Source organism: Neolamprologus multifasciatus, chromosome 3 (genome assembly GCF_963576455.1).
Source record: "Neolamprologus multifasciatus chromosome 3, fNeoMul1.2, whole genome shotgun sequence".
Taxonomy (NCBI): domain Eukaryota; kingdom Metazoa; phylum Chordata; class Actinopteri; order Cichliformes; family Cichlidae; genus Neolamprologus; species Neolamprologus multifasciatus.
Window position 1 is genome coordinate 27,004,408 of NC_140441.1, and position 10,485 is coordinate 27,014,892.

The window sequence follows — 10,485 nt, forward strand, 5'->3', positions numbered from 1 at the left end:
AATTTTTTCGTCACTTGGGGCCATGGGCAGCATGCAGCATTTCACTGTTTCAGAATCTGTGAAAGGCCTTTTCTTCTTTGTCAAGATCCAGCAAACACGAAGGGAAGCTGCTGCAGCTCTCTCTTAAGCTGTATAGGACCCTCACCATGGTAGCACGACTCCGGTTGTAAGATTGTTAAACTCGCAATTAAACTTTTGCAGCCCTCTCCTAAGATTGCTCTGGAAAGTTTGTGCAGGAAGTCTGGTGTTTGTCATTGCGGTGCCTTCGTAAGTACCGTAACACATTCACTGCAAATTAAACACATAGGTTTGCCATTTGGATTTGGCAGTAAAATTAATAATATTATAGTATTTGTCAGTCCAGGCAGGGTTAAACCGATGGTTTTATTGTCAATTTTACACTTTTGGACTGAGAAAGACACGCTGTTGTCACATCATACATTACGAGGATAGTTTAATATGTTTACATCACGGTGCATTGTGGGTTAAATATTGCTAGGCTACTAGGAGTGTTGCATTCACAGTCTACACTACGCTGTAGGAATTTGTAATTTTTTTTTTTTTTTAATTAATAAATTTTTTGCATTTTCTCTGTTTCTGCCAGGACCACAGGCAGGGCCACTCACAGGTTGCTTCTGGTTCGCATGTGGCCCGTGGGCCGCCATTTGAATAGGCTTGCCTTATGGCATGAAATAGTGAATTTACACTTTTTTTTTTTATATATATATAATTTGTTGAATAATTGTGTGAGTCAGTGTATAAAATAAGTTGAGAAGTAAAATGTTAAATGGATTGGATTGCATTTATATAGCCCTGTTCTAGGCACCCAAAGCGCTTTACAATTCCACTATTCATTCACTCTCACATTCACACACTGGTGGAGGCAGCTACAGTTGTAGCCACAGCTGCCCTGGGGCAGACTGACAGAAGCGAGGCTGCCATATCGCGCCATCGGCCCCTCTGGCCAGCACCAGTAGGCGGTAGGTGAAGTGTCTTGCCCAAGGACACAACGACCAGGACAGAGAGAACAGGGGGATCGAACCGGCACAAGGTTATTATCGTTAACGAAAACTAACGAAATAACGAAAACTAGAAATGAAAAAACATTTTCGTTAACGGAAATAAAAATGAAAACAAGACTAAAACTGTAATGAGTGTTCACAAAACTAACTAAAATTAACTGAATTTATAGCGAAAATGTGTTTAGTTTTCGTTGATGTGTGTGTGTCATACAATAGTCAAGGGTGAAAATGAAGTGTAGTTTCCAGGTTTTTTTTCTTGCTTTGTCTCATTATGCCAGCAGGTGGCAAGTACGTTAGCCGAGTCGTCTGTGTTGCTGCTCCGTCCCACGCAGAATCACGCCAGCAAAAGTCGGGAGAAAGCGCCAGAGTCCAATTTGGGATTACTTTGAATATGATTGTGTTTTAGACAAAGCAAGTATCTTGTAGTGGAAAGAGACAAATTATGCGGAACATTTCTAAAGGGAAAAAAAAATCCCACAAACCTTAAAGTGCACTGGAAAAGCTCACACAAGAAGGCTAACCTAGCTTACCTTGAGAAGGTAAGGGAGCACACTCAACCCTCATCCCCAGAAACAGAAGCTAACCCCAGGCAAGGCAGCGTGATGCATCCCGAGACAACTCCACAAAAAACATTAATGCAGTTGCCTTCAAAAGGTTTAGCGATTCACTTGAACCAAAATTAAGAACACCCGGTGCTGCAAGAGTTAAAAGTCTCATTGGGGCCAAGATATATCTTTTATAGTTGCCTGGTATCAATGGTTGCTCATCTGCCCTAATTATAATTTTTTATTTTTTTTAAAGAACCCATAGGTGGGAATGTGAATGTGGGAATGTGGTAACTGGAATAGCAACATACCCAAGGATAAGCAGAAGAGCATGACTGATATGATGAAACTTGGATTTTGTTACACTTAATTATTGCAAAAACGACTAAAACTATAACTGAAACTAATCAAAACTAAACTGAAACTAAGGATTTTCAAAAAATAAAAACTAAACTAAACTAGCAAACAAATGGTAAAAACTAATTAAAACTGATATAAAATTGAAAATCTGAAGTCAAAACTAAATAAAAATAAAAACTAATGAAAATTGCAAAACTATTAAAACCCTGATTGGGCAACCTTCCGGTTACAGATGAGCTTCCCAACCCCCTGAGCCACGGTCGCCCCTGCTGCTAGACTGCAAAAAGTCTGCTCTGATGATGACCAGGCTGCAAATGAAATGATCAGAAAACCAAAATAGATCTGTGGGCTTGTATCAACTGTGAGTGCTGAGTGTGATGTAATAACGTGGGAAATGTTTTCTTAGACTGCACAGCATATCTGAAAACTATTGGTGACAAAGTGAATTTTACTTATTTAGAGAAGACCTTAGGGTAGACCAGAAGAAAGAAGGAGTAAGAAGACTGACACTTCCTACATGCAGTGAAGCAGAACAGCTTTACGATTATAAATGGGTGTAGGTCACACTCAGCCAAGGTTTCAGGTGAGCTCATTGTGAATCCTAGCCCCACCCTATCATGTGATTTCCTGAGGTCAGGTGGCCGAGGATGTGAGTGGGCGTTAAGGCGTCTGGGAAGGGATCTCAAAACTGGATTATAGATGGCAGACAGTTGGTGTCGTAAACCACCGCCTCTGTTCAAAGATGGTCGCTCACAGTGGACATAGATGTCTTCTTTCACTCCTCTTTCAAACCATCTGTCCTCTCTGTCCAGAATGTGAACATTGGCATCTTCGAAACAGTGACCTTTGACCTTTAGATGCAGAGGGACCTGTGGAGGTGGCTCTTTTATGCTGTGCCATGTGTTTATGAAGTAGCTGTTTGGTCTCTCCAATGTAGAGGTCTGGGCATTCCTCGCTACACTGTACAGCACACACTAAATTGTTGAGTTTGTGTTTAGGAGTTTTGTCTTTAGGATGAACCAGTTTTTCTCTTTTACTTCAGACCCAGCAACACCAGTGTGTTGCTGGGTCTGAAGTAAACTGGGAAGTCACGCTTAGAGAAAACTCTCCTGACTCAAAGAAAATTAATTTTAGCAAAATGCCTTTTAAACCAGCTACACAGAATACTTTTTCATCAAAATTGTTTGTCAATCATACTCTACTTAATACACAATCACATTCTTACTGAATCCTATAGCTTAAATGTCAGAGAGTCAGAGATCAGTGTGTCCTGTGTTATCTCATTCACTCACAAACCCCCTCATACACACTAGGTTTATTTTTCCTTTGAAGCAGGCTAACCCCCTGACAGCCTCCAATGTCAGCCCCGCTCCTTTATCTCCTCTTCATAGAGAATGGCTCAAATCATCACCAAACAACTACTGCCACTAGTCAGGTCCACTCAAGTCAGTTGGCAGCTGGACTTGAGTGGAATCTCCACTGCCAAATGGCTGTGACCTATATCTTACACAAAACACAAAAGGATGCAATAATTGATATGGAAAATAATGCCAAGCCAATGTTTACTGGGAGAGTCTCTCAATTATTCCACCATGACACATTCTACAATATCTCTGTCTTTGCTAACATATTGATCAAATTTATATTTTCATTCATTTTTTCAAGAAAGAATAAAGTTACCAGCAAAAGCACACAAAGAACAGAGTGGTTTACGCTCTATAAATCACATGTAACACTGGAGGTTGAGCCTTTCACTTCACTTCTGTCCGGAGCGATCTCAGTCTCCATGACACTGCCTGACAGTCTGTGTGCCTTACACAAACATAAACATCATTTCACTGAACATGATATTTGTTTCCACAGCACAGAATTTGTTTATGAGCAAAAGCAGAAGTAGAGTTAGATACTCAGTCTAGTGTGCCTCGATACACAAATGTATTCAAATGACTAAAATGTTGGAAGCAGAGACTTTATCCTGGTCATCCAACAGTCCTGCATCATTTCACTAAGCATAATTTATGGAGGGCCAGGGGTGACAAAATGAATTATTTAAATATGCTAGTAAATAATTAATTAAATGTTTCATTCATTCATTTAAATTGAAATTAATTAAATAAATATTTCAGTAATAACTTTTTGTCCATTGATTTCATTTAAAACATGTAATAAATCATTTATGTATTTATGTATTTATTTATTGTCCAGTTTATTAATTAATGATAGGGATAGACTGATCAGATATAAAGTATCGGTATTGGTCTGATCCTGAATTAAATTACTGGATCGGATATTGGAGAGAAAAACAAAAAAGTAATCCGATCCATTAAATATCCTAAAAGCACCTCATAAAACTTGCGACATGGCATAACCTTAGCAGTTGGAGCAGTATACTTAGATTTAGAGTTCTGCTAAAATTTTATATAAAAAGATCAGTATCGCTGAACTGTGAAATATTTTGGGTGCAGTGCATTTTTTGCATACAAGAATAATAGAATAGCCTCAGTGTTTTGTTTTTTTAAAAAGCAGCAAGACATTAAAAAACAGTTTTATTGATTATTAAATGGACTATATCGACTATATCGGATTCATATCAGTATCAGCAGATGTCCAAATTTATGATATCGGTATCGGATTAACTGTGCCTCACACCCAGTTTAAGATAATGGATGAATGTTTATATGTTCTGGCTTGGTGAACAGCTAGCAGCATAGTGTTTTCTGCCCCTTTTTCCTGTTTACTCATAATGACGCCTTTCATAACTGGAACATACAAATCCCTTCATCAGTGGATCATTCATTCAGGGGAAAGTCACACTCTTGTACTTTGATATTCAAATCCGATAGAGTACAAAGAGAGCTCCCTTTTAGTGTATATCAATATTTACTTGAGAGCTGTCTTCATGAAGACATCAAATAGAGAAAAAATGTCTCATGTAATTTTAAAACTTGTAATATAATTTCATGTTTGTGGTACAGAGGTGATGTGTAGAGAATATTTGAGATAGTTTTTGTCTTTGTACTCAAAATATTAGATTTATGTTTCGCAACTCTTACTGAAAAGTGGAACTAGCATAAAATGTTTATCAGCTTGTTCATGAGCTGCTGAAATAATAAAAATGAATGATTGTGTCTAGGGCAACACGGTGGTTAGCACTGTTGCCTCACAGCAGGAAGGCCTTGAGTTCAATTTCACCATCAGGCTGGGGTCCTTCTGTGTGGAGTTTGTATGTTCTTACCGTGTTTGCGTGGGTAGGTTAATTGGAAACTCTAAACTTCCCACAGGTGTTAGTGTCAATGGTGTTGTCAATGTGTTGCGACAGACTGGCGACCTGTCTCTCATCCTAAGACAGCTGGGATAGGCTCCAGCCCTCCCGTGACCCTCGAAAGGATAGGTGGCAGAGAATGAATGGATAAATTCCTATCAATAATGGTTCACACTATTTTTCTTTCACTAGCTTGGTCTTTTTCACATATATTTCATATTTCCTACTGATCCATCTTTTCTTTCCTGACATAAAGGTGCATCAAAGAAGTTCTGTTCAAATCTTTGTTTCCTTGAGAAATAAAATCTAACTTTCATCTGTCAGATCAAAGATGCAGTGGAGTCTGTATCTGCTTATTCTGATGGGTAAGTGGATTGTTTTACCAAATATACTGTTTTCAATTTAAATAAAATTAATATAGGTTACTACTTGACATGTTTTTTTAGTTATTTAAACTTGATATGTTTATGAGATGATTAGTTTCTCATCTTGGATTCACTCAGTCTTCTCATGTCTGACAGTTTTTTTGTTTAATTTCTTTAATCAGGCTTTTATGTATATCATATTTCTGTTTTTCAGGTCAGTGTTGTTGTCAGTGTTGTCCGGTCTGTCAGAGACAGCTGGAGGTGGTCAGATGGGAGTGATTTCTCTTTCAGATACTGGGATATGGAGTTATTCAATGATAAACAAAGCAACAAGAAATGTGCTATGACTCTGTTAAACAGATCAGGAAAATGGAGCTCTGATGAATTCATTGATGAACAAAGAATGAATAAATGTAAAAGACTGAGGAGTGTGGCAGGGCTGTGGGCATGCAGAGAGGAGGACAGTGTGATTGGTTTAGTCAGACATAATTCTGACTTCTTCATTAAAATCCCTTTGGACATAGTAGCAGAGGATGACTATCTAAATTTTGAATTTATTGTCATGTACATGTACATTTTCATGAGTTTGGGTCTTCTTATTTTTTTATCATTTTGTGTTAGTGTATTGTTCTTTCCTTGACATCACATGAATCTGTGAGTTCTGTGCTCTAAGAGAGAGGTTGTTTTGTGTGTTTCGTTTTTTAGATCTGAGTTCATGCATGTTTAGTATTTATTGTTCTTACCTCCCTTGTGTTCTCATGTCCCAGAAAATAACTCTAACATTGTCACTGAACATTGTATCCGCTCTTTAAGTCTGATGTCACTAGCCGTGTCTGGGCATGAATTTGGCTGCAGGTCCATAAGTCAAAAGATCACTGCACCATTACTGAGAGTTGAAACAGTGTAAATTTGTTCATCTGTAATAAAATGATCATTGTTGCTGCTTTACCAGGTGTAACAATTAAGTTTAACATCCAGGCATCCATGAAAATAGAATTTATTCAGTTCAACAGAGTTAACTGTCTGAATGACTACCGTCCTGTTGCACTGACATCCGTCATCATGAAGTGCCTGGAGCGGCTGGTCAAAGGTCACATCTGCTCCTCCCTCCCTGACACACTGGACCCTCTTCAGTTTGCCTATCGGACAAACAGAGCCACAGAGGATGCCATCGCCCTGGCAACGCACACCACCCTCACTCACCTGGAAAAAGGGAATACATATGCAAGGATGCTCTTCATCGACTACAGCTCTGCATTTAACACCATCATCCCCTCAAAACTTGCCACGAAGCTCATCGACCTTGGGCTGGGAACACCAATCTGCAGATGGATTCTAAACTTCCTCACAAACAGGCCCCAGGTGGTGAGAGTTGGTAAGCACACCTCCTCATCACTCATCCTAAACACAGGTACGCCACAGGGTTGTGTGCTTAGCCCCCTCCTATATTCCCTGTTCACACACGACTGTGTTGCTAAACACGAGTCCAACACCATCATCAAGTTTGCTGATGACACAACCATCATAGGCCTCATCACAGGCAATGATGAGACGGCCTATAGAGAGGAGGTGATGGCGCTGTACGAGTGGTGCCTGGAAAATAACCTGACTCTCAACATCAGCAAAACTAGAGAGATGATAGTGGACTACCGGAAACGACCAATCAGAGAACACCAGCCCATCCACATCAACGGTGTCAAGGTCGAAAGGGTCAGCAGCTTCAAGTTCCTTGGAGTCAACATCACAGAGGACTTCTCCTGGACCCTTCACACAGACACTGCTATCAGGAAAGCTCGCCAGCGGCTTTACTTCCTGAGGAGGCTTAGGAAGTTTAGCATGAACGCCAACATCATCTCAAATTTTTACAGGTGTGCAATTGAGAGCTTGCTGACGAGCTGCATCACAGTTTGGTACGGAAGCTGCTCTGCCAGCAGCCGTAAAGCACTACAGAGGGTGGTGAAGGCAGCAGAGCACATCACTGGCACGAGGCTTCCTGCCATTCAGGACATTTACCTCCAGCGATGCCTCCGTAAAGCATACAGCATCATCAAGGACCACAGCCACCCAGCACATCAGCTGTTCTCCTTGTTACCATCTGGCAGACGTTACAGGAGTCTGTCTGCTCGGACTACAAGACTTAAAAACAGTTTTTACCACCAAGCCGTACGACACCTCAACCACAACACTTAAACACACACAACACAGCACTCAGAAGCTACCCTGCAGCTTCACAAGTACTCTGTTTAATCTGCACTGGTCACTTCACTTTATTGTCATTGATATTTATATTTAAAGTGCAATACTGTAATTTTCTGCTGCTCATTCCTGTGCAATATCCCATCTGCCCTCCCGTCATATTTCTTTTCAAGATTTTCCTATTTAATCACTAGTGTACATATATTTATATTTATAGATACATATATATTTAGTCATCTTTTCTCTTTTACCATGTCTCTCTAATATTTAGCTCCTTACTATTTTTATATTTTATTTTATTATATTTTATTATATTTTCTGTACTGTATCATGCTGCTGAGTGACTGCTGCTCGTCAAACACATTTCATTGCAATGTTGACCCTGTGCTAACTTGCATATGACAAATAAAACTTGAAATATGTAGAAGTTGGTGGGAAGTTAGCTCGCTAGTTTCCAGCTAAACATGATATACCAAGTTCTGACTGTGGAGTTTCTGAAAAAAACTAAAACGAACAGCTCTGCTATCACTTCTGACATAATGAAGACAGAAAACAGCAGTGACGTTTCTGAACGCCACTGAAGTTACTGAAGTTGGCCTAGCTGGTATATAATGATGTGCTACATGATGGCTAGCGACACAGCTATGTTAGCATGATATAAACACAGTGAAGGATGAACGCTAACTTTTTTCCACTCAATAAAAGTTAACGTGAGGGTTCCTGATGGTTAGGACCAAACCTCAGCCAGGAGAACAACTCAGATAGTTTGTCCGCAATACCAGGTTAGTCATTAACATACTGCTGCATGGGCTGGGCTGTAGTTACATTGTAAGGTTTTAAAAACTAAGTTTTAAAATGATTAGTGGTAATAAAAACCGAGAGAGACTGACAGTGATCACTGACTGTTTTAGGGGCTCGTTGAGATTAAATAGAATAAGATACAAAGCATTAAAACATGTTAAAAACACAACAGCCTAATTAAAAGCAGGGTAGTTTGGGCCCGGAAGCAAGGTTCATCACGTCATCACACAAGATCAGGTGGTGAAGTTAACTTGAAGCATTTTCGTGTACAACTTTCGTCTAAGTGCTGGGTGTTGCATTCAGTAAAAATGATAAATAGGAAAGATGTATTTCCATTTTCTTTTCTCTTTATGCTCTAAATAAATATTTCTTTGTTGATCTATTTCATTGTGGGTTGTTATTCAGCTTGAGTCTGTCTGGACATCCTCCCCACCGGGAGTAACATAATGACGAGTGTTCCTCCTCTCGCATCCACACAGCCCACTGCCTCAAATGTCCCAACAGCTCCATTTGCTCTCTTCCTCTCTATATGCCTGCAAATATGACGAGAAACACCTGCAGTCAGAAGGAGAAGGACAAGTCCTGAGGGTGAGAGAGAGAGAACCACAACCACACACACACATACACACACACACACTCACACACACACACTATTGACGCTAAATTGTTTGGGTATTTATTGCCTTTTTTTGTCAAGTGCTGATGGGAGTTTTATTTTTGCCACAGAAATAAAGAAAGACCATAAAACATTGTATTTGACTGAAACATTTATGAAGTGGACACAGTCTCAGACCTACTGCAGAGACAGTCACACTGACCTTACTGCTGGACGACACCAGCGAGATGAAGATCTAGATGACCTTCACAGATGGTGAAGCCGGCACACAAAGATGACCCAAAAAGCAGATTCAAAACAGAGGCTTGGAGTGACATGAACAAACTTTATTTACAAAGACATGATTTAAACGTGAGAGACAAATATTAATAAACATGGGCAGGGGGCTATATACACGGTTGATACAGGAGTATGTGCACAAGAACTATGAACATGAATGAGGGGCTATATACAAGTGTGTGACCTAGGTGCTGGGACTAAGAAAAAGACTATATACAAGGACCTGAGAATAACACTATAAATAATAACATGAGCTAGGTAGACAAAGACATGAATGTGGCAAAAAAGGAAATCAGAGCTAGAGCATGAGGGCCGAGTGGAATAAGGGACCTAACAAATAATAAAATAATAATAATAATAATAATAATAATAATAATAATAATAATAATAATAATAAAAAATATGCTGTTTTTTTTGCAAATTTGCATTATAATATTTATTTTCGTTTTTCCTGCAGTATATAAAAATTGGTGTATTTCAAAAATAAAACTATGAAGACACTCAAAATAAATTTCCTGTGGTGGGAAACTATTTTGTGGAACTTTTTTGTATTTACAGTTTTGCGGTATAAGCCTCTTAAATTTCTCTAACTAGAAATATATGTTAAAAAAACAAAAACGATTTTAAATTCTTTTGTAGTTTATTGCACTTTTTTTGCAATTTATGTAATTACTATGCAAATAATACAGACATATTATTAAAATGTGGGCTATATTGGTTGTATTGATGTATATCAACTTGAAATTCTCCCAAAAATGGCACTACAGCATGTAAAAATATAATATATGCTCTGGCGGACTTGGTTCTATGGTAGGTCTTAAAGGGTTAAAGTCCACATGCACAATGAAAGTCTCCTTTTCACTGAGCATGATATTTGTTTCCCACTCACAGCACAAAATTTGTTTACAACTAGAAGCAGAAGTAGAGTTAGAAACTCAGCCTAATTTGCATCAATACACAAATTTATTAACATTACTCAACTTGTGAATCCAAAGACCTTTTATGCATATGAAAGCGTAGGATAATCACAAATGTGTGG

At 38.9% G+C, this 10,485-nt stretch overlaps 1 long non-coding RNA gene across 1 annotated transcript in view; it reads right to left on the reverse strand.

Annotated features, from left to right (window-relative positions):
• LOC146522353 (uncharacterized) overlaps positions 1–10,485 on the reverse strand; it is a 118,983-nt gene that overhangs the window by 95,024 nt on the left and 13,474 nt on the right. The gene's annotated exons all lie outside the window — the stretch shown is intronic.